The 25,961-nt window shown below is 36.6% G+C and overlaps 1 protein-coding gene and 1 pseudogene across 7 annotated transcripts in view; one reads left to right on the top strand and one right to left on the bottom strand.

Moving 5' to 3' along the window:
- ADD3 (adducin 3) overlaps positions 1 to 25,961 on the top strand; it is a 124,240-nt gene that overhangs the window by 8,319 nt on the left and 89,960 nt on the right. The window lies entirely within an intron of this gene.
- Positions 10,267 to 10,544, bottom strand: LOC117308459 (ATP synthase F(0) complex subunit f, mitochondrial pseudogene; annotated as a pseudogene).

Below are 25,961 nucleotides of genomic sequence, written 5' to 3'. Positions count from 1 at the left end.
CATAGGGTGAGAGTGTACAGAGGAAAGAGATTGGCAATGAAATCGATATATTTTTCTTATTTCTTGTCCCTACTCCCAATGCTTTTTTTTTTCTTTTTTAAATTTTAAAACAGTGTTCCTTTTACCTTGCCTTTCTCCTTTGACTTTTATTGCTAGGACTGAGTTTTATCTTTCCTAGAGAAAGGTGGAATTTTTAAGGTGATTCCTCTGTGACTGCTGAAAAGTTTGGCTTTCACCTGGAGGTTGCACTAAAAAGAATTTCCTTCCATCTCTCTCCACAACTGTCTGCTTTTTAAATTAAAAAAAAAAAAAGATCTCTGAAACAGAAGTGTAAGAAACCTTGTCATGTAATAGTTGGGAGCCATTATGTATTAAAGTAAAAGACATATCATTAATGAATCAGAAATCCATATTATTTAAACCCGTTTTTTTTGCAAAACTAGATGTACAGTAATTTTGTATTAGGATGTTTGGTTCTTTTTAAGTGGGTATCAAAGATTACATGAATTTTTTCAACCAAAAATGTTGAAAGTAATACAAAAGTAATATATCTTTCATTGATCTCAGTGAATGTTAATAATGACAAAATCATAGTTCTCTAAACACTTTGCTATTGTTAAATACCTTAATGAGATATTTGATAGACAAGATTTGGTCACTAGCCACTGAAAGACTGTCGCCTCTGTAGCAGAATGTAATAGGAAAGGAAAATTTTATGCCTGAATAAAAAGTGTATCTGCTTGAATAGAAAAGGCTCTGAGAAGCTGATTACTTGGTAATCACTTGAGTTAGGTGATTTTATATTGTAGTTGATGTTTTATAATCTGAACTTCCTTGGGCTCTTTAAACTTGTCTGGTTGGACCATCAGCTTTTGATGAATGGGTTTCTGGAGGGATTGTGACGACCAGTTAAGTGCTTTGAAGAGGGAATCCCTGTTTTGTATCACACCTGAATGTCACAGAACATACTTCTTGGTGCTTTTGTAATTTGGGCCCAAAGGAAAGAGTGCCATCTACTGAATGGCCAGCATCGAGTTGAGCAGCCCCAAGTTTTTGTTGCAGAACTTTCAGCTGGCTCCTGGAGAAACCAGACTCAACTTCATCGAAGGATTTGACAGGATCTTAGCACCAAGTGGAATTGTTGCTTGCTTAATTTTAATTATGCTTCCCAGCAGGAGGCCTAAACACATGATGAAGAACTAATTCACTGCTTGTTGGAATGCATGGGAAAGGAGAAACTTGAAGAAATTGTTGAGACTTAATATTAAAAAATAGTCTAGCAATGGTTAAATCATTGTTAAATTAAAAGTGTTAAAGAAAGGTATTTTAATGAGGCATGTTTCATTAGTAGTGCTGGTTATTGATGGTCCTGCAGACAATAATAATGTTGTTTAAAATTTGTTTGGGCTTCAAATCGTCAATCATTTGTTTAACTGGAAGTAAGGGTTTTAAAAGTATTTGAATAATTTGGTTTGTTTTTTTCTTTTGCCTTTTTCTTTGTCTCAGGTTCTAAGGCAGTGATTCCTACTTGAGTGAATTCACTGTTTCAAAGTGGATTTTGTTCTTGTTTTGGCTTGCTCAAGTGGCCTCCCGTTTTGGTTTTTGTTATGTTTTCCCTAACTTCCAGAAACTGCTTATGGTAGTAGCCATGGGTAGAATTGGAGGTTGTAGAACCAGTTATAGGTCAAGAGTGGAGGTTTATGATACCTGGAATAGACCCGTCAGAGCCAGACAAGAAGGAATTGAAAGGAAACTTTGAAATTGTTATGATAAGAAGAATATCTTTGTTATATATCTATTATATATAATTACTTAATTAATCAGTAACCACTTTTCTCAGCCCCTTAAACCTGCCAAGGGTCATGTTAAGCACTTTACATAAATTACCTGAAGTTTAGTTAAGTAACTTGCCCAAGATCATACAGTTAATAAGTGACAGAGCCAAGACTTGAGCCCAGGGCTAATTCCTTTAAACGCTGTGCTCTACTGCTGTTTATTTAAGCTCATTCTTGTTGGTGACTGCACAAAGGACTTGAACTGAGGTTAGAATGATATTTCTACCTCTGCTGGAAAATATTGGTGGTTTTTGTTTGTTTGTTTTAAGAGGGTGATGAAATGGGTAAATGGGATTGAGATTTTACTAGAATCAGAAAATATATGAGAGATGGACTTTCAATATTTGCTATTTGGTTTGTCTATAATGTTCTTTTGTTGTTGTTGTTCCTTTTGCTATATTATTTATTAACTTGAAACCACAAGAAAAGTTTATTATTGAAACATTGAATTGTTTCACATTGCTTAAAATCTGCTACTTCTTGGGAGGAAGGGTTAAGTTGCTGAAGGAATTTATTCTGGATTTGGGGGTAGGAGCAGGGTTGGGGTAGGGAGGGATTTGTTAGTATTTCTATATTTTGCTTGCTCCTAAATACTTTTAGGTAGTAGTACTTTTTGATGTGGCAGTAATATTCCATGTCCACAGCACAGTAACATTCAACCATGTGCCAGTCTGGTCCTGGAGGAACCTCAGCTTCTTGTGCACATCAGGTATGCTCTGTAGACCAAATGAGTACCATACCTGACATTGTGTACTTATACTTTTGAAAGCATGTATTCTCAGTTAAAAGAAATTTAACACCTGAATAATATTGAATATGTTTTTGGTTTTTTAAAACATATTTTGTTTTTAAAAGCCATCCTTATTACTTTAAAAGGTTGGAAATCATTATTTTGGTATAACCCAAAGCTTTTAAAATTATAGTTCAGTGATGGTTGTGCTGTGTATTCTAAAACCCAGTTACTCTTTTGGGACTTCTGACTCTTTCCCTTCATATGTAAGAGCATAAAGCGTTATTGTCCAGAAAACACCCGTAGGAATATCAATTATATAACTCTTTGGGATTCTGACTCTATCCAGTCAAACGTAAAAATAGCCAGCAACAACTAAGACGACTGTACAAAAGATGTTACTTGCCAGTGTGTGATGAATGCTAAATGACAGGTACAGATGACAAATGCCATAGGTCATCTGGTCAAGAAAAGAGCACCATGGATGGAATGGTCAGAAAAAGGTCCCCAGGAAAGAGGAATAAGGATGGGCCTTTAAAGGCACAGTAGGATTTCACTAGATGCAGACCATGGAAAGGGTTTTGGCAAGAAATTACTGTCCATGAAAATAGTAATCCTTTTTGTGTAGCATGACAGGAGATAGTTTATAATCGTGGTTCACAATCTCGTCTCACTGTAAGGCACTTGAAGGCTGCAACATATTCGTATCAGAAACAGTGCTGAGGACACACTTCCCTAGGAGGTGTGTTAGAATATTGTCGGGGAAGGGGGAGAGAGTGGTAGGTGTGGTGAAAATCATGTACCTTTTAACAGATTTTCTCTCTGAACCCCATGTGAAAATGATTGGTTCATAGAAACATCCTTCTACTGCTATTTTGAAGCCAGTAATGCTTAGGAAAGTTGTTACTTGAAAAAGAATTTAGAAATCCTCATCATTTCCAACACTGGACAAGGAAAGCCTCCTTTGGGGAAGAGGTGTACATTTTTTTAAAATCCGAATTTATCCATCATTTACTGTTTGCTGAATGCCAAAGTTTCATTGATGGTTCTGTTATAACTTTTAACTTTAATGTGTGGATAGATAGAGTTGTTGATACTATGAGGTATAACTTCAACTTAGCTTTTATAAATAACATTGTCTGGTTTTGGATTTTAGAGAATTTGTTCCAAGTGTCTGAATTCTCTTAGATTTAATAGTATTTATCACTTACTATTTGAAAAATACTTAGTGTAACTATTCAAGTTATCTTGAGCAAGTCACTATTTCTTTTTCACTGTAGTTTTTTAAATATATAAAATATGTAAGGGGTTGAGATCATTTTAAGATCCATTTTAGTTTGAAGATGCTGTGATTGTAGTTCTAAGGAAGGTGAGTTTACCAATTAGTAGCTTTAGCTGGAAGGTGGCCAAGAAACCTATGATTGTACTATATGATGGTCCTGGGAATAGATCTAATAGAAAGCCAAGACCATGAAAGTCCTTGGCTCCGTGTATATGTGGCAGTTTAGAAAAGGACATCATCATTCTAGGAACTTGTCACCTCCCAGAGTTTTTTTCAGTTCTTCAGAAGCTAAGGGCCCTTGGCAATGGACAATGGATGGACCCTTTTTGAAAACAATGAAATAGTCAAGGATAGCAATTTTTCTTAAAGCCAACTATAGAAACATTGTAGCATATTTTTATAGAAATGGTGCTTTCCATTCCCATCACAACTTTATTATGTTTAGTATACTAGTTCCTCATAAATATTTCTCTGGCCTCTTTTTAGCTCTTCTGAGCAGCTTTATGCTTCCTTTCACTTGTTCATTTATTCAATCAACAAATATTTATTGAGCACTTACTATGTGCCAGGCCCTGTTCTGAGTGCTGGGAATACAGCAGTAAGCAAAACAGACAAACCCTCCTGCCTTAATGGAGTTTATATTCTTGGAGGTAAAGAGAAATAAATAAGTGAAGTATATATTTTGTTAATATAAATATTATGGAGAAATATAGAGCAGGGGAGGAAGATAAAGGGAGTGTTAGGGGGCAATGGCAAATTTAAATAGAGTGGCTAAGTGAAGTCCTCACTAAGAAGGTGACATGTATGCAAAGACTTGAAGAAGGTAAGAAAACGCGTACAATAGGTATTCCGTATCTGTGGCTTCTGCATCTGCAGATTAAATCAACCACAGATCAAAAATACTTGGGAAAAACAATTCCAGAAAGTTCTGAAAAGCAAAACTTGAATTTGTTGTGTGCCAGAGCCTACTTACATAGTATTTATAACTATTTACATAGCATCTACATTGGCTTAGGTATTATAAGTGATCTAGAGATGATTTAAAGTATATGGGAGGATGTGTGAAGGTTATATGCAAATATTAGGCCATTTTATATTGTATAAAGGACTTGAGTAGCCACAGATTTTGGTATCGCCAGGGTCCTGGAACAAATCCCCCTCGAGTACTGAGATGACTGTGTAATATCAAGGGGACTATCATGGCAGGCAGAGGGAATACCAAGCATGTGGTACTTGGTGTTGGGAAGCCACTGGATGACCCTTAGAAGTGGGACACGATCTGACTTATGTTTTAAAAGGATTATTTTGGCTGTGTTTTGACACTAGACCATAGTGGTACAATAATCTTGGTGCAAGATTGTGTATCTGTTAGAGGTGGTGAGATTTGAGTGGATTCTGAATGTATTTGGATGATAGAATCAATAGAATTTACTGACTGGGATGTGGGGTATAGGTGAGTGGAAGAAGTCAAACTTGACATCAAGGTTTGGGATGTAGGCAAAAGTTTTCAGGGGGAACAGTTTTGGGGAGTAGTAGAGAACAGAAGTTCAGTTTGAGACGTAAGTTTTTTTGTTATCTTTTTTTAAAAATTATTTATTTATCTTTTGGCTGTGTCGGGTCTTAGTTGTGGCATGCAGGATCTATCGTTGTAGCACACGAGCTCTTTGTTGTGGCATGCAGGCTCAGTAGTTGTGGTGCATGGGCTTAGTTGCCCCGTGGCATGTGGGATCTTAGTTCACTGACCAGGGATCGAACTGGTATACCCTGCATAGCAAGACGGATTCTTAACCACTGGACCACCGGGGAAGTCCCATGAGACATATTAAGTTTGAAATGTCTATGAGTGATGTTGGAGTAGATGTTTCTGTGAGTGGAAGTTCAGTGCATAGTTATTGGCTGACTGTATAAAACTGGGAGTTGTCATTATTTTCCTCTTCATTTAAAAATATTTGCATATTTAATGCCTTTGATGGCTAGAATAAACTTTGCTGTAGTAAGGGTTTGATATATTGCTGTATACATCTTTATTCTTTGGAGGGGTTTAATCTGTCTTGTAAAATCTAGAATTTACTTTGACTTCTAAGGACACTTAGTCCCAAAGGAAATCTTTTCCTCTAGGGACAGAACAATTTACTTTTAAGCAAAATGTGAAAATAAAAAGTGTTGTTACTACCCTTAAAAATGTGTATGTGAGGGCTTCCCTGGTGGCGCAGTGGTTGAGAGTCCGCCTGCCGATGCAGGGTCCACGGGTTCGTGCCCCGGTCGGGGAAGATCCCACATGCCGCGGAGCGGCTGGGCCCATGAGCCATGGCCGCTGAGCCTGCGCGTCCGGAGCTTGTGCTCCGCAACGGGAGAGGCCACAACAGTGAGAGGCCCGCGTACCGCAAAAAAAAAAAAAAAAAAAAATGTGTATGTGAATGTAAAATGGAACAGTTTGGCTGATCCTCCAAAAGTTAATATGGTTTAATGGTTAAAAATAGTTACATATTGATAGTTTCCATTATGACCCAGCAATTCTATTCCTACATTATACACTCAAGAGAAATGAAAACATGTTCACACAAAAACTTGTACACCACTGTTCATGGCAGCATTACTCATAATAGCCAAAAAGTGGAAACGGCCTAAATGTCTATCAGCTGATTAATGGATAAATAAATGTGGTATATCCATGCAATGGAATATTACTCAATCATAAAAAGGAATGAAATGCTGATACATTTTACTACGTGGTTGAACCTTGAAAACACTATGCTAAGTGAAAGAAGCAAGACACGAAACACCACATATTGTATGGTTCCAGTTGTTTGAAATGCACAGAATAGGCATGTCCATAGTGACTGAAAGCAGATTGATTAGTGGTTGCCAGGGGCAGGGGATAAGGGAAATAGGAAGTGTCTGCTTAATGTGTACTGGGTTTCCCTTTGGGGTGATGAAAAAGTTCTAGAACTAGATAATGTTGACGGTTGCACAACATTGTGAATATACTAAAAACCACTGAATTGTACAGTTTAAAAGAGTGAATTTTATGGTGTGTGAATTATATCTCAATTTTTAAAGGAAGATACCAGGAAAAAAAGTGTATGTGCGCACCCATATGTACACAAGAACAACTGAAACAACTTACATGGATCTTATTCCTAAAATCAAACTGTTTTCCCAGTAGAAAGTTGATGAAGCAAGAATTACCACACTAAACTTGGTTTAGCTTGGTTTGCTTAAAGAGGCAGCATTAAGATACTTAGATCATTCAGGTGGAAATCAGGAAGCAGTTTGTGATCCTATTTGGTGGCAAGTCATGGGTGAATCTAAGTGTTTTTAAATACCCAATTTTATGGAGATGACCTAGATAAGCAAAAGAAGCCTCTATTATTATCATTTATGTGGGTTTCAGAGAGCAGGAACCAGTTTATAAATGTTTATTAGGTCTTAAGTCATTAAAGATGGCTTAATTTTTTTCTCCATGCCTGTAATTTAAAAATATGGAGAACTCAATTCCCAACAATTTTTTTAGACAACCCACGATGATATTTACCTTCTTAAAAACATTATTACCATCAAAGAGTTGCCTGTTGAGGAAGTACAGGAAAGGATTGTCTTTAACTTTCATGTACCACTTACCCTAATGTTATTTTTTTTATTAAGACATAATTTGCATACCATAAAATTTACCCCCTAATTTTATTATGAATATATATATATATATTCCTTTATTAGAATAAAAATGTCTGGAGAACAGAGGTCCATATTATTTGAGTGGCTTGATAAGTTTTCAGCATTTTAAGGGAAGCATATGAGGACCAGACCAGAACCATAGTGGGAAAAAGAGACACTTATGTAACTGACTCCAGCACCAACCTGAGAGCAATGCTATAGCAACAATTTAAAGGAAGTGCAGGTGGGCACAGAAAAGGGAAATGTTTATTCCAATGGGAAGAAATGATTCATGGAGGAGGATGGAATTTGAGTTGAGCTTTAGAGGATCTCTTAAATGTTGACGAGGAGAGTACATTACTGACCGAAATAATAGGCTATGCAAAGGCATGTGGATCTGTGGATGGATGTGGTGGGAGAGAAAACAGGAAGGTAAGGTTGAGAGCACCAGATCATGAAGGCCTTGGGTGCTATTTTAAGAAATTTAGGTTTTATTCTGTGGCACTTATTTTAGCTAAAGAGAGGCATAATCAGATGTGTCTGAGATTTGTTGTTGTGAAGAATGTGGTGATAGAGAGTGTTGGCAGAGAGGCAAGTTAGGAAGCATTTAGAGATAAGCAAATGAACTGAGGCAATGGCTTTGAGGTTAGAAAGGGAGGAATGGGACGTTTTGGAGACAGAAATCCATACAACTTGCTGAACAGTTCAGATGTTGAGAGAACATTTGATCACCAGGGATAGAAATTTAAATATTGTGTTTTACTCCATTTCGAATACTCTGATTTATGACAGAGGCAAGATACACCTGTAAAACTAGAAATTAGGTAGATTCAGCAAGTCTTGAATGTATCTTTTCCTTACTATACATAAAAGACTTTAGAAATGTGACTATTTCGTAATCTTCTTTAATTTTTACTGCTTGTCAGCTATTACTCAATTTTCCAATCTTTAGATATGTTTTCATTTGTGCATTTGGAAATGGTTGAATAGTCATCATTTTGGCAAAAGAATAGTATTTTTGTTTCCAAATGAAACTGTCTCCCTATGCTGTGCGCTTTTGTGTTTCATTTTAAACTTTTGTGTAGTGGAATAATAAAAAAGAGCTAAAGGTAGTATTGGGCATTGCAATATTAAGTATTGTACGCTGTCATTACAGGAAGTCATTGGGCCATCTTGAAATTTCCCCTTTATTACATTTAGTGGTTTATCTTGTAAATTCTAAAGTAACACATGGTAAGCACCTGTAAGAAACAATTAGAAATGTCGAAAGAAGTATGTGCAAAGTCATTTGTTTTTTTCTGTGTAAATTTAGTGGAGAATCCAATCCAATAAGACTTTTTTGCACATTTGTTTAATGAAACAACTAATATAAGATTTGGCTCCTCTGATGTTTCTCATCGCTTATTTACAGGCATGATTGGCCATTTTTGTTTGTAATTCCCTTTAATAAAACATGTACAAAGAGGGTGTCATATTAGGACACAGTGATTTTATAAATGGCTGAAAGAAAATACCAGATTTGACAGAACTGACTTCTAAAATATCGCAGTATAAAACTTGCTTTCATGCTTAAAAATCCTAAGTATTAAGTAATGTTTAAAATAACCTATTCAAAAGCAACTCAATAAAATTAAAAAATATTTTATAGACATTACAATATAATGAAAGTTTAAAAATCAGAAACAAGAGCACTCGCTGATTTTTTTTTTAAAGCAAGAATGATTTTATTAACTTGATTTCTAAGGTAAACTTACTATTTGAGTCACATTTTTACAAAATCAATTTCATTTTAAAATATCTGAAATTAACTTTTGAGTATGAAATATGAGGACATGAAACAAAATCCAAAAGGCACAAAAGAGTATAAAGTGAAAGTTGTCACTCCATCCCTGAACTACTACACTTTCTTTCTTCCTTGTATATTATTCTAGAGATATTTTTCATTCTTTATTTTTAAAATCCTGAATCAAGGCTTTGCCTGCCTACACCTGGTGGATGAATTGCTGCAAAAGAAATAAATAATAGCTGTAGGCTCAAAACAACCTGACGAAATAGGCAGCCCTGTTCTTCTCATAAGTGTGGTTTCTAGATTCATTGTCTCTTTTTATTAAAGAGTGTGCTTTCCTAGCTTCCCCTCCACTTAAGGCAAAGGTATGGAAAGTGGGAGGTGGTTAATTGTAATCATCTTTCACTCATATTTTACCCTAGGCAATGACAAGTAACTTTTATGAAATGATATGTGCTAACAAAGCAAATTCCAGCTGAGAAGTGCTCCCATGCAAAAACATTCTCTAGTACCTAAGGAAAAGAATGGTCAGCCTTTCCCATCTTTGTGCATCTACCCTGTTATGCCAGCTGGACTGGACTGCTTCTAAAACTTTACTTTTAGTTTTTTAGTACTTGGCATTATTTTGTTGACTCTGCCTTTGGCTGTCCACCAAGTCATAAGATTTTCTCCCAAGCCTTGGGATTACCTGACTCTAAACTTTCTGATACTGGACTTTGGTTTCTTTTCGTCTTTAGATGGTATTTAATAGAATGTCATTCTTATGCAGATACTGTAAATAATAGTTTCATATTTGTGCTGTGTGTGGAAGGGTCCTTTTAAAAAGTTTTCCAATGTATTTTTAAATTTTTGTACTGGTTATCTTTTATTGGTCATTGTTCTCAATTAGGGTATGAAAAGATTCAGCAGTGATCAGGTTCCTCAAGGAGGAGTGTCGGGCAAAGGTCATGGTCAGTGTGTCCTCAGCAGTGGGCCTTCTTCAGTGGTATTTGCAGAGCTGCTCATGTTTGAGTTCCTTCTAAGAAAGGCAGTAGTTGAAAAGCACCTAAGCTGCCAGTACTGTAGAAACCCCAGCAGTGTTAACTTTCTTCACGTTGACATACCTGTTGTCATACCACTGGTAACCTCTTTGGAACACTCCAGCAATGCCCTTAGGGGCAGAATCCTGCCTCAGCATCCAACTTGGCAGCTCCCCTATTTTAACATCCATGAGTTTCTTTTTCACTGGTGCAACTGATGCCATCTTTTTTTTTTTTTTTTTTTTTTGGGTACACGGGCCTCTCACTGTTGTGGCCTCTCCCGTTGCGGAGCACAGGCTCTGGACGCGCAGGCTCAGCGGCCATGGCTCACAGGCCTAGCCGCTCTGCGGCATGTGGGATCTTCCCGGACCAGGGCACGAACCCGTGTCCCCTGCATCGGCAGGCGGACTCTCAACCACTGCGCCACCAGGGAAGCCCCTGATGCCATCTTGGAATCCTGGGTGTGTGCCAATACTTTTTATTGTGCTAAAATACACATAATATAAAATTTACCATTTTAACCATTTTTAAGTGTACAGTTCAGTGGTATTAAATACTTTCATAATGTTGGGTAAACATCACCAACATCAATTTCCAGAACTCTTTTCATCTTGTAACACTGAAATTTTATACCCATTCAACAATAACTTCCCATTCCCCCTCCTGTATTCCTGGATCAGAAAAATTAAGATCAAGATTTTGGGTGATACAAAATCTGTTATTCCTGTTCCTAATCAAGATGTAATTTGAAACCCTCTATACAGGTCTGTATTATGCAACAAAGATTATGATTGACATTCAAGACCCAGGAATTGAGACAAGGGACACAGAACCTATGGCCTTTGATACATATTTCAAAGTGAAGAATTTAGCTGCATTATAATTGGAAGAGACCTCACCCTTCAGCTGTGCAAATTATATGTTGGTGGATGGGAGAGGGGGTGATAATTATGGGAGAGGCAGGGATCAGCAAACTGGTGCTAGCTGATCTGCTAGCTCTGCCCCCAGGACCCAATAAAAAGGAATTTTCCCCAGTAATAGAAATTGGGGTTCCACAGGTTTGTAGGTTTCATTGGATGCTAAAATTCTGCCTTTGTTGAATCATTCAGACTTTCTATTATGAGCAGAAGTGGGAATTCTCTGTAAACTTTATCATTTGGAGAGGCAAAATTTGGGAGAGTAAAGAGGAGGATGAAATCTAGACTCATAGAATTTTGGAAATCCTCACCTCATTTTTATGGGCGAAGGACTTCGTTTGATTGAGTGAAATGACATGTTCAGAGTGGCTGATGTAGACTCACAACTGTGATTCCTGACTCTCAGTCTAGTGCTTTTTCTACTTTATCACATTACCAGCCATCTTAACCCATTCATGCAATTCTGGGGTGAGGGAGTTCACCAGAATTCCACTTGACCTTCCTTAGAGCAGGGTTTAGGCAGGATGGGAGACCTTTATCTCTTAGGGATTTGAAGCTGCTTTTCAAGAAATAGTTGGTACCTTTCTTTGTTTTAATCTTTCATTGAATTAGGGATTGTATTGTAAAGAAGTTTTTCTTCTAAAAATCTGGACCATGTCGTGAACTTTCTTATTATCTTGACAAAAAGCTATGCTGATCTTCTATATATTGTTCCAGTTTAAGCATACTCACCACTGAAGCAAGTCATGTACATGGTAAGTGTTACTGACATGTTTAGGAACATTATATTGAAAATTCAAACTAGATATATTTGGCTGCCTTGATTTTTTTTTTTTTTTCTTTCTTTCTGGAAAAGAACATATTTAAATGAGAAACAGTTCCACCCTCTGATGAAAAGAAAAAGTTTTAGGTCATTTGTTTCAGTAAAATAGATGATAGAATTTATGGCCCCAATTTTCCATTATTTTCAACTAAGTGTCCCATTACATAAGGCACAGCAAAGGAAGAAATTGGTCATAGAAATGTTAATGTTTTAGTATAATTTTGTGATTAAACTCAGTTATCAAATAAGATTTTTAGCTATCATATGTTGCATCATACCAAGGACTTTGAATGGAATCAGATTTTTTTTTCAGTGTTTTGCTATAGCATTTGGTTTCATGACAACAGTTTCAGTAGGCAGTGTTCAAGATAACCTGGTCTTTTCAAAATATTTATTACATATGGCCTTATGTAATACATCCTTCTCAGGAACTGAAAAGACTCATTATTATGGTGGGTGTGTAAATAAAATATAATTGCTTTTGATTTTACTATGGGTATAAAAGATGTGTTTTGCTCTGATTTTAAACCAATGTTAATAGGAGTAGGTACAAGGTCAGAGTACTTACTGGAGAACTTTGAGTTCAGTGTTTAAGTTGATTTAAACTACTTGGAGGCTAGCTGTGTTTCATGATGACAGTATTTGTATTTAAAACCTTATAGGTCAGGGCTTCCCTGGTGGCGCAGTGGTTGAGAGTCCGCCTGCGGATGCAGGGGACACGGGTTCGTGCCCCGGTCCGGGAAGATCCCACATGCCGTGGAGCGGCTGGGCCCGTGAGCTATGGCCGCTGAGCCTGCGCGTCCGGTGCCTGTGCTCCGCAACGGGAGAGGCCACAACAGTGAGAGGCCTGCATACCGCAAAAAAAAAAAAAAAAAAAAAACCTTATAGGTCAATTTTATGAAAACCATGTCATATTTCTTTTAATTATTGATTTTTTAAAAGCTTCTATTGGTGTTTCTCCCTGAGATTTTGGTCTATAGAGAATAAAATGTCTTTTAAATAGATGCTTCAATTACCTGAAATTCCTTGGGTCCTTTAATGGAAGAGAACCAAATGATTAAGCACACAAGGGAGTTTCAGGGATGTATTGGAAGCAATGACTTCTATGTGGGTGCTAAAGTCAGCGCACTTTGACTCCAGTACCTTCTTTTGTCTAGTGTACTTACAATCAACATTCAGAGGGAAAACTGTAATATTTTGCACAAGTCTTAAGCAATAAAGATAAATGTATTCACGAATGTATATGAAACCAGAAGTTGGAATGATGGCTTTTAGATATTGGAGGAACATAAGTGAGAAGGCCACATGTTTGGCTGGTTACTATAAGAATTGACATTTATTTACCATTTATGATCAGAGTAATTAATTATGGGTTTCTCCAAAGTGTTTTGATAACCCACTACATTTTCTTTTAAGAGGTTTAGTCATAAGGGTTTGGGCCTTCTGTTCAGGGATGGCTTTTGTACACAGTTTTATTTGAAGTCTCATATGAAGGCCCTAGACTACTGCTGTCCCCTTCCCCAAAATACAAGTGTAATTTAAAATTTTCTAGTAGCCATGTTGAAAAAAAAAGAAACGTGAATTTTATTGAACACAATTTAAAAATATCCAACATGTAATCAATATTAATGAAGTGTTGATTCATTGAAATATTGATTCAGTGAAAGATTAATGAAATATTTTGCTCTTTTTTTAATATACCAAGTCTTTGAAATCCTGTATATATTTTACATTTTAGTACATCTCAGTTCATACTGGCTGCATTTCAAGTACTCAGTGGTCACATGTGGCTGGTGGCTACCAAATTGGACAGCACAGCTCTAGAACATCTTTCTCTTTTGTCCCACATCAGTGTTGAGGATTCTTCCACTAGAAATTTATTTTGGAGGGACTACAGTCTTGCCATCTATCTCTATCTATGCTCTTCTATAATTGAGTGGAAAATGAAAAACTCCATAGAGGAAAAAACAATTCTCAATCATATTTGTTTTAACAATTTTTCGCCTTTACAGAAACTAGTACTGCTGAAGAAATGCCAGTGTTACTGAATGGGAACTTTAGAGGGCAGCTGCAGTTGGTGTGCGTAGGTGAAGAGAGCTGGGGTAGAAAAGGAAGAGTCAGCACTGGGTTGTGGAAATAGGACAGATCTCACTTTGAATCCTGCTGGCCTTGAGCAAGTTACTTCACTTCTCTGAGCCTTTTTACTTTATTCATGTGTAAAATTGGGATAAAATTACCTATCTCTTGAGTTGCTATGAAGATTAAATAAGATGATGTATGTGAAGTATGTCCTATGTATCTGGTACCTATGAGGTGCTCAATAAGTTTGTGTTGAGTAAATGATTGTTGCTTGCTTATGTCCCCCACTCCCAAATCCCTGCTTGTGAGAGGAATAAGGAAGGAGGTAGGTATGCCTAAAATAAATGTCGAAATAGAGTAAAGAAGCCTATCCTGTTTTCTAAACTGATTGGGATTCAATGTTTGTCCAGAACAAACTAGTCCCTAAGCATTGTGTTTAATTGAGATTTTAATTCAGGACCATTATCTGAAAGGTTCACAAAGGAATGATGTGAAATAGTTCGTACTCTACGTTGCTGAAATAGAAATGAATTTTGTCAATTTTATTTCAGTATACTTATTTCAATAATCAGTAAAAATAGAACCTGCAAATGTTTCTAAAATTTGTTTCAATTATTTAAGAGAAAAATCTCAATTATTAAAGATACCTCTTTATCTTTTTACCACAAGGGATTTTGCAATTTGGAATTTATGTTTTGCATCTACTTCAGAAGGCTTGTCTTCAGAGTGATAGTATACTGATGATTGTAAACTTGTGTAGTAATTGGAACTGAGGAAAACTTTTCTAAATGGAAGGAAAGCTGCCACTTGGTGACTGAGCTTTATGTTACAATGCAAGTGACCTTTTCTTCTTGCTCAGGCATTAACATCAATTTGTATTTTTAGATAGAACGGGGACTTTCTGTGTCATTAGCTGTATAGCATATTCTGAATCTATTTAGGAGGGAGTTTTCAATCATTACATATATTTCTGATTTGCTATGCATTTTGAGAAATTTATAATTCACTGAAATGTGGGAAAGCGTGGAGTGTTCTGAACAGATGATTAGATTAGATATGAACTTTTCAAAGCTTTGTGTGCACCCAACGTGTAGCCCACATCTGTGGTAATGTTCTTGGAAATCGGTCACATTTGAAGATTCAGTTCTTTGCCAATAGCATCTGGTTGCACTTTGCATTACAGACTTTGAAAGTAGTTTTTTGAATTGCAAAAGAGCAAACCACATGACACATTTTCTTACCTGACTGAAAGTTGTTTACAGTTATAGGTGAACTTTAACAAACAAGGTAACTAAAGGCATAATTGTCCAAATGCATGGATTGTTATCACTGACACCTGAGATAGAGGATTCTTATAGTTACCAGCTTTTCAAGTTGTCCAGACTTTTTCATTATTCTAATGACCCCTGACAGAGGTCTTATTTACTAAAAGTTCTTTAAGGTTTGTGGAATTTTGAAGGCACTGACCTGGTTGGAATACACTGTGCTCATTGGCAATCATGAAATGGTGTTAATTGACGTGATTGGCATTCCTTTACCAATTGCTTACAGCTCCCTACAGGTGTTAGTAGTTACATTCTTGTGTAGATCTTTGTCATAACTGATTGTGTGAGCTTTTGATATAATAATAGAAATATAGGGCTAGGCAACCTAGAGAAGATTTGTGCCATGTGTTAAGTGGCATGAATCTAGGCTAACCTGTGAACTAGGCAAAATATGTCCTTGGTTTCCTTAAGATTCCCTTCTCAGCACCCCCTGTTTTTGCTTTCTTTTGCTTTCTTCCTCTTGACTTTCCAGGTGGCTAACCTGTATCATAATCTCTGTTGAAATGTTAGTTAATTAGTTCACTGCTTTTCCAGAGATGTTTACATTTTAAAAGTGAGATCTTTTAATAACAAGGCTTTCAAGGTCCCTAGTGGGATAGTGAGTAACAAGTATTGGGGTAGATTCTGTGGACTGGGCCCAGGCTTGGTGTCAGGATTGTAGGGCCCCACTGTCCAATACAGCAAGCACTAGCTGCATGTAGCTACTGACCACCTGAAATGTAGCTAGAATTAATTGAGATGTACTGTTAAGTGTAAAATACACACTAGATTTCTAAGACTTAGTACAAGAAAAAGACTGTAAAATAACTCAATTTTTAATATTTATTACATGTTGAAATGATATTTTGATATATTGGGTTACATAAAATATATTACTAAAATTAATTTACCCTGTTTCTTTTTACGTTTTTAATGTGACTACTAGAAAATTTAAAAGCAGTTATGGGGACTTCCCTGGTGGTGCAGTGGTTAAGAATCTGCCTGCCCATGCAGGGGACAAGGGTTTGAACCCCGGTCCGGGAAGATCCCACATGCCACGGAGCAACTAAGCCCGTGTGCCACAACTACTGAGCCCGCATGCCACAACTACTGAACCCACGTGCCACAACTACTGAAGCCCGCACACCTAGAGCCCATGCTCCACAACAAGAGAAGCCACCGCAGTGAGAAGCCTGCACACTGCAACGAAGAGTAGCCCCCACTCGCTGCAACTAGAGAAAGCCCACGTGCAGCAACAAAGACCCAACACAGCCAAAATAAATAAGTATATAAATTTATTTTAAAAAATAAATAAATAAAATAAAAGCAGTTATGGCTCACATTTTATTTCTATTGGACAATGCTATTATAAGGACAAGAGAGTTTATGTTGTGTTCTTACTGTTGGGAGCTTGCAGAGGTTCAGGGAAATGCTCCCTCAGGATGCCTTAGCTACCGCTATTCCAGCTGACTTGGCTGGGCCACTTTGTATTACAGTGCTGTTTTGAGAGCTGTTGCCTACAAGCAGCCACTGTCTCTCCTTGTTCTCTAACTCTCCCAATTCATGAAGTATGTATGTATGTATTTATTTATTTTCATGAGGAATTTAAAAAAAAATTACTCTGCCCACAACCTCTAATGGTTGTTATCTCCTGACTAGCTTCTTCTTGAAGGTAGGTGATTAAAAAGATTAATTTATAGCTACTATTTATTGGGCACTGTCCATGTACCAGATACTGTGCTAGATACTTTACATAAAATCTTGAATCCTAACATCACTTCTTCAAGACTGATAATTATAAATGACAAAAGAGATTCAGATACATTGTGACTTTGCCCTGGGTCAGCTAGTGGCAGCTATGTGGCAAAATCAGGATCCCATCCCAAATCTCTCTGATTCCAGAGCCATTGTTCTTTCTGCTTTATTATGCTCTACTCATGTTTTCCATTAACTATGTGTGTACTTTAGTCTGAAACAGAGTGCTCTCTATAAAGGGCTCTCTTGCCAAATGGTGTTGACTGATCTTTAAGTTGATTTCCTTTGTCTTGGTGAATGACTTCAGTGCTCCTCACTCCAGGTCACTTTCCTCCCCTGTCTAGTACCTAGTGAGTGGCCCAGACATTAATGGAGAGACTTAAGCTTATTGACAGCCTGTTGAGCAGGACAGATAATCTAAAAGCCTCCTGTGAAAGAGCATCCCTTCTAAAGTCAATCAACAAAGAATGTTTCAGATGTCTTCAGGAAGAGATACAAGAAGAGAACTCTGAATGCCAGGAATATCAAATCTTAGACTTCAGAGACTGGCCATATAAGGAAGGGGCTTTTTATAGACAAAGGGGGTGAAGTAAAATAATGGGATAGAATAAGCGTATTGAGCTGGATAAGTCTTGTATAATCCTAGGCCATCGTTTAATGGCTGTGTCCTTGACATTGTTGCATTAAGAATGAGAGCAAGGGAAATAGTCCATGTGTTGGCATGCTTGTCTATAAATTAGAGTAGATATAGTCATAACTCATGAGTGCTCTGGAAGGCTGGATGCTGCATTTACTCTGCTGCCTTCACTTAGGCTCAAGCAAGTGGTATTGACTTTGAAAATAAAAATAAGGGGAGAAAAGGAAGATCAAAGAGGTTCAAGAAGTGAAACTAGCCTGGACGTGGGCCACAGGGAGGTTTGGGCAAATTCAAAAATGCAAAGCCCTTTTATACATGTACACACATTGTATTGATAATACTAAAAGCTGTGTAAACTGTAAAATACTGTTATTTCAGGAAAGGAACTGTGATATACTAGAAAGAAAATAAAATTTCTAACTAGGTGGTGTAGATTCAATTTTCCCAGCTCTACCACCCCTAACTGTGTAACCCTAGGAAATTATAGAATCTGAGATACTCATTGTCTTTCTACGTCTCTGACTTTCCTTCATGGTTTAATAAGATTGTGATGAGTTTGAAAACGCTTTGGGTATGCTCATGTGCTGTATGCATGTTTTTAGTGTTTTTATACTGTTATTTACTCTTCATCTGAAGTGTTGCTTACCTGTGAAACTTCATTGAGAGGAAAAAATGGGTACCCAAGAACACACATGATTAAAGGAAGTTAGAGTTAAATGGCCAACAAGTAGGACTAATTTGGCTCACATCCCTAGGCTTTATAAAAGGGACAGTGGCAGCCTTGTGGGTGAAGGGAATGTGGACCTAATTGCTTATTTAATTCATTCATCCTTTTAACCCCTTTTAAAACTTGACTTTTGTAGGTCGATTATATAATGCATGAGTGTGAAAGCACACATGATGTTTCTCTTTAAGTGAAAAGCGCTATTCCGTGACTATTTTTAAAAAGATTTTGATATATTCATAGTAATAAACCTGGTTTGCATTTCTTTGAGGCTCATGGTTTTCAACTTCCGACCAAGTTAGTAAAGGGTTGCTATAACTACCAGATGGCAGTCTTTCTTAATCCAGTGTTAGACACCAACAGACTTACACAGAATGAATGTAAGCAGAATTGAAGCACAGAATTTGAAGTATTATTTAAACTGCTTATCTTGTAAATTTAGCATAAAGAGGATAAATTGTATATATTCATCTTACCATGCAATTTTTTGGTTCTCAGGGCAATCCCGGAATGCATCTTTAGTTTGTATTCTATGTAAAATGCTGGCTACAGGGATATTTTGCCAAATGCCAGTTTGAAATTTACTTGGGATCCATCCAGATGGCAGATCAGTTGTGCTAATCAACTGAGCCCATTTCTGGGGAATGGAATTTCATAGCAGGAGCAGTATTCTTGAAGTATAGTTATTTTTAAAATAAATTAAATTTTAATTTTAAAATTCTCATGTGCTATATTGAAATGTATGTAGTATAAACATTGTAATATATGTAGTGCAGATACTTCATGCATTTTTATAAGTAATAAACAGCAGGAACAGTAGGTTCATTGTATTGTATTCATTTGTTTTTCATTTCTATTTTGAGTTCCTGGGATCATAACTTGCTTCCCCTTAATCTCTATGAACAAGAAAGATACTGAAGTGCAGATGGGTTAAACCTAGTAAAGGTAGGCAACTCACTTTCTGTGTAGAATTAGCTTTAAACTAATACTCTGTTTAAGGTGAGGTGGTAGATAGGCTTAGTGAAAGACAACTTGGCACAAATGAAAAAGAATTCAAACAACATACATGGGGATTAGACCTGAAGAACTAATATGACTCCTTTTTATCCTCAAAGTTAACCTGTATAAGTGTTAATATACACTTTCATGTTCACATTAGAAACCTCATGCCCCAGAGTAGCATTTCCCACAGTATGTTCTGTAGATCATTAGTTCTAAAAGATTTCCCATGAAAAATAGTTCCAAATATGTTTGGGAAACTATTTTCTGCACTCTTTCTCTTAAAGGCTCATAATGAATATTAGCATAGCAAAGACTGAGAAGTATTGCTAAGTACTGGGTTGACCTTAAAAAAAAAAAAAAAAACCTCAGTGTATCGCAAATTAAATATGTCACATAGACCAGGGAAATCAATCAGTCTCTCTAATAAAATGTATTAATATCCCATGGAACTCTTGTTTCTTAGAATATACTGGGGGAAATAATGCCCTTAAGTAATGTGTTAGCAGATCTCAGAGCTTATTTTTGTGATTACTCTTTTTTTAAAAAAATCACAATTAAAATTATATTTGGCAGTTATAGATATCTTAGCCTGGGGGATAGAATGCTTGTGTTTAAACTTTTGTTTTAAAATTATAAGACAACTTTACATAGAAATTTTATAATTTTACATAAAAATGTTCATTTCTATGAGGTATGTCTTTACATTGATATTCATATCTTTTGGGGGCATTTTGATGTTTTTTGTAAATGTAATTTTTCTTATACCTTAAAATTTACATTTACTTTTGATAGACCAGATAATTTCTTTAGCAAGCTATTTTCTAATTATATATTGTTTCACGAATAAAATAAAATGTAATTGTTTTAAATTCAACTCTCAGGTAAAGAGACATTTTAGTAGCAATTAAACTAGTCTGTAATTGTTTTTACCTGAACTGGAAGGAAAATCAAAGATTTCAGTAACCCAAGATACTGCTATGAAATTTGTTCTATGAAATGAGGTTTTGAGACTGTCAACTTAGACAATGACACTCTACAGATGAACAAATTACTTCTCTATATCAAAGCCTACTATTTATATTCTCTAACCTGAATATACATCATGGATTTTAAGCATTTGCTTTTCATGAATTCCTTAAAAATGACATCTGAGAATTTTAAAAAATGTTACAGCTAAATGTGGATCTTGAATCATCCCCAGGTTGGAAAACTGGAAAGTTGTGTCGTATTGTGAGTAATAAAAAATACTAAATATATTCAAGCTTAGTGTGAGCCAGTGCATACATTAAGTTAAACCAAAAAAGCTTAACCAGCCACGTTTCAGGTTTTGGGATATGTAATGTATAAATATAACCTCCTACAAGAAAAGAAACAGCTGGGCTTCCCTGGTGGCGCAGTGGTTGAGAGTCCGCCTGCCGATGCAGGGGACACAGGTTCGTGCCCCGGTCCGGGAAGATCCCGCATACCGCGGAGTGGCTGGGCCCGTGAGCCATGGCCGCTGAGCCTGCGCTTCTGGAGCCTGTGTTCCGCAAAGGGAGAGGCCACAACAGTGAGAGGCCCGCGTACCACAAAAAAAAAAAAATGAAATAGCTGTCTTACCCATTAACCACCAAACTAAACCATATTTTATTTTCAGTTGTATTTGGAAGACCATGTTTCTGTTAGCTTTGGCTTGCCATTTGCTGAATAACTAAAAATGGCATGTTTAAAACTAAGTAGTATTTAATGACTAGACCATCAAACCCCAAATGGAATTGAGGGAGAGATTCTTTTACTGAAATATAAAAATTTTTTTCCCTTTAGTATTATGTTAGACAGTACAAGATCCTTAAACTTGCTCTCTTATGGAACATAAAGTAAATATCTTATCCACACAGTTTCCTTTCATCCATAGGATTGGTTAGTGAGGAAGCCTAAAGATTATAGTGATAACTAACTCCACCAGAAAGGAGCTGCTCAGCAACAGAAACAGGATCAAAAATTTTACAGCCGAGTTAGATGAGCTGACGAAAGAGAAACTGCACATGTGGAACTAACTTTCCCAGTTACCTGTAGAAGGACCGGCTCTCTTACTGCCAGTGATAGTGTGAAGCCTTTTAGACTGGTGGTTCTCAGACATCAGCCTGCATCAGAAGCAGCCGGTGGGCTTGTTAAGCCATAGATTGCTGGGCTGCACCCCACACTTCCTGGTTCAGCAGTTTGGAGTAAGGCCCAATAATTTGAATTTCTAATAAATTTTCAGGTGATGTTGCTGTTCGGAGACCAAATTTGAGAACCACTGTTTTTTTCCTAGACTAGGATATCTTTCTGAATCTTCTCTTTTCCTTTCGTTCCTTTTCCTCCCTCATGCCACCCGCTGTCCCCAACAAAGCCAGCTGTCTTCTGTTATGGAACTGTTCCAGAAGCCCTCTTTTCTTATTAGCTTTTTTTACATTGGTTTCCTTTATGTTTTTTAACCATCTACAGTGAGACAGCATTGTACAGTGGAGTCAATTTATAACTGTACAATATTTTTACCAGTCTTGGAATTCTTTATACTTTCTCCAAGCCTTGATATTTCTCATGTAAACATCCTCTTTCATAGTTTAGAAAATACATCTTCCTTTTAAAGTTTAAAGTCTTGTTGCATTTTTGGGGGGAGGTGGTGGATGTGTTTATTACCTGGACAGTGGTGTTGGTAAAATGAGTATATACATACATCCAAATTCATCTAATTGTACTCATTAATTATGTTCAATTTTTTTTTCACATCTTTATTGGAGTACCTATCATTCTTTGAGGGGGAAAAAATATCACCATTGGAAGCCACATTTTTTTTCACATCTTTATTGGAATATAATTGCTTTACAATGCTGTGTTAGTTTCTGCTTTACAACAGAGTGAGTCAGCTATACATATACATATATCCCCATATCTCCTCCCTCTTGCATCTCCCTCCCACCCTCCCCTCTAGGTGGTCACAAAGCACCAAGCTGATCTCCCTGAGCTATGCGGCTGCTTCCCACTAGCTATCTATTTTACATTTGGCAGTGTATTTATGTCCATGCCACTCTCACTTCGTCCCAGCTTACCCTTCCCCCTCCCTGTGTCCTCAAGTCCATTCTCTACGTCTGCATCTTTATTCCTGTCCTGCCCCTAGGTTCTTCACAACCAATTTGTTTTTTGTTGTTTTTTTTAGATTCCATATATATGTGTTAGCATACGGTATTTGCTTTTCTCTTTCTGACTTACTTCACTCTGTATGACAGACTCTAGGTCCATCCACCTCACTACAAATAATTCAGTTTCGTTCCTTTTTGTGGCTGAGTAATATTCCATTGTATATATGTGCCACATCTTCTTTAACCATTCATCCGATGATGGACAGTTAGGTTGGTTCCATGTCCTGGTAATTGTAAATAGTGCTGCAGTGAATATTGTAGTACATGTCTCTTTCTGAATTATGGTTTTCTCAGGATATATGCCCAATAGTGGGATTGTTGGGTCATATGGTAGTTCTATTTTTAGTTTTTTAAGGAACCTCCATACTCTTCTCCCTAGTGGCTGTATCAGTTTACATTCCCACTAACAGTGCAGGAGGATTCCCTTTTCTCCACACCCTCTCCAGCATTTATTGTTTCTAGATTTTTTGATGATGGCCATTCTGACTGGTGTGAGGTATTACCTCATTGTGGTTTTGATTAGCATTTCTCTAACGATTAGTGATGTTGAGCATCTTTTCATGTATTTGTTGGCCATCTCTGTGTCTTCTTTAGAGAAATGTCTATTTAGGTCTTCTCCCCATTTTTTGATTGGGTTGTTTGTTTTTGTGATGTTGTACTGCATGAGCTGCTTTTATATTTTGGAGATTGATCCTTTGTCAGTTGCTTCGTTTGCAAATATTTTCTCCCATTCTGAGGTTTGTCTTTTCGTCTTGTTTATGGTTTCCTTTGCTGTGCAAAAGCTTTTAAGTTTCATTAGGTCCCATTTGTTTATTTTTGTTTTTATTTCCCTTACTCTAGGAGGTGGGTCAAAAAAGATCTTGCTGTGATTTATGTCATAGAGTGTTCTGCCTAGGTTTTCCTCCAAGAGTTTTATAGTATCTGACCTTACATTTAGGTCTTAATCCATTTTGAGTTTATTTTTGTGTATTGTGTTAGGAAGTGTTCTAATTTCATTCTTTTGATGTATCTATCCATTTTTCCCAGCACCACTTATAGAAGAGGCTGCCTTTTCTCCATTTTATATTCCTGCCTCCTTTGTCACAGATGAAGTGACCATATGTGTGTGGGTTTATCTCTGGGCTTTCTATCCTGCTCCATTGATCTATATTTCTGTTTTTGTGCCGGTAACATATTGTCTTGATTACTGTAGCTTTGTAGTATAGTATGAAGTCAGGGAGCCTGATTCCTCCAGCTCCAGTTTTCTTTCTTAAGATTGCTTTGGCTATTCGGGGTCTTTTGTGTTAACATACAAATTGTAAAATTTCTTGTTCTAGTTCTGTGAAAAATGCCATTGGTAATTTGATAGGGATTGCATTGAACCTGTAGATTGCTTTGGGTAGTATAGTCATTTTCACAATATTGATTCTTCCAATCCAGGAGCATGGTATATCTCTTCATCTGTTTATGTTATGTTTGATTTCTTTCATCAGTGTTTTATAGTTTTCAGAGTACAGGTCTTTTGCCTCCTTAGGTAAGTTTGTTCCTAGGTATTTTATTCTTTTTGTTGCGATGGTAAATGGTATTGTTTCCTTAATTTCTCTTTCTGATCTCTCGTTGTTAGTGTATAGGAATGCAAGAGATTTCTGTGTATTAATTTTGTATCCTGCAACCTTATCAAATTCATTGATTAGTTTTAGTAGTTTTCTGGTGGCATCTTTAGAATTTTCTATGTATAGTATCATGTTATTGGCAAACAGTGACAGTTCTACTTCTTCTTTTCCAATTTGTATTCTTTTTATTTCTTTTTCTTCTCTGATGGCCGTGGCTAGGACTTGCAGTACTGTGTTGAATAATAGTGGTGAGAGTGGACATCCTTGTTTTGTTCCTGATCTTAGAGGAAATGCTTTCAGTTTTTCACTATTGAGAATGATGTTTGCTGTGGGTTTGTCATATATGGCTTTTATTATGTTGAGGTAGGTTCCCTCTATGCCTACTTTCTGGAGAATTTTTATCATAAATGGGTGTTGAATTTTGTCAAAAGCTTTTTCTGCATCTATTGAGATGATCATGTGGTTTTTATTCTTCAGTTGGTTAATATGGTGTATCACATTGATTGATTTGCGAATATTGAAGAATCCTTGTATCCCTGGGATAAATCCCACTTGATCATGGTGTATGATCCTTTTAATGTGTTGTTGGATTCTGGTTGCTAGTATTTTGTTGAGGATTTTTGCATCTATGTTCAGCAGTGATATTGGTCTATGATTTTCTTTTTTTGTGATATCTTTGTCTGGTTTTGGTATCAGGGTGATGGTGGCCTCGTAGAACGAGTTTGGGAGTGTTCCTCCCTCCGCAATTTTTGGAAGAGTTTGAGAAGGATAAGTGTTAACTCTTCTGTAAATGTTTGATAGAATTCACCTGTGAAGCCATCTGGTCCTGGACTTCTGTTTGTTGGAAGATTTTTGATTACAGTTTCAATTTCATTACCTGTGAGTGATCTGTTTATATTTTCTAATTCTTCCTGGTTCAGTCTTGCAAAGTTGTACTTTTCCAAGAATTTGCCCATTTCTTCCAGGTTGTCCATTTTATTGGTGTCTAGTTGCTTATAGTAGTCTCTTAGGATCTTTTGTATTTCTGCGGTGTCAGTTGTAATCTCTCCTTTTTTGCTTCTAATTTTATTGATTTGAGTCTTCTCCCTTTTTTTCTTGATGAATCTGGCTAAAGGTTTATCAGTTTTGTTTATCTTCTCAAAGAACCAACTTTCCGTTTTATTGATCTTTGCTATTGTTTTGTTCATTTCTATTTCATTTATCTCTGCTCTGATCTTTATGATTTCTTTCCTTCTACTAACTTTGGGGTTTCTTTGTTCTTCTTTTTATAGTTGCTTTAGGTGTAAGGTTAGATTGTTTATTTGAGATTTTTCTTGTTTCTTGAGGTGAGCTTGAATTGCTATGAACTTCCCTCTTAGAACTGCTTTTGCTGCGTCTCATAGATTTTGTATCGTCATATTTTCGTTGTCATTTGTTTCTAAGTATTTTTTGATTTCTTCTTTGATTTCTTCAGTGATCTCTTAGTTATTTAGCAGCGCACTGTTTAGCCTCCATGTATTTCTGTTTTTTACTGTTTTTTTTCCTGTAATTGATTTCTAACCTCATAGTGTTGTGGTCAGAAAAGATGCTTGATATGATTTAAGTTTTCTTAAATTTTCCAAGCCTTGATTTGTGACCCAAGATGTGATCTATTCTGGAGAACGTTTCATGAAGGAAAGTGT

The sequence above is a fragment of the Tursiops truncatus genome, chromosome 16, assembly GCF_011762595.2.
Source record: "Tursiops truncatus isolate mTurTru1 chromosome 16, mTurTru1.mat.Y, whole genome shotgun sequence".
NCBI classification, from domain to species: domain Eukaryota; kingdom Metazoa; phylum Chordata; class Mammalia; order Artiodactyla; family Delphinidae; genus Tursiops; species Tursiops truncatus.
Note: the sequence above shows the minus strand (reverse complement) of the source record. Positions and strands in the feature narration are given on the sequence as shown.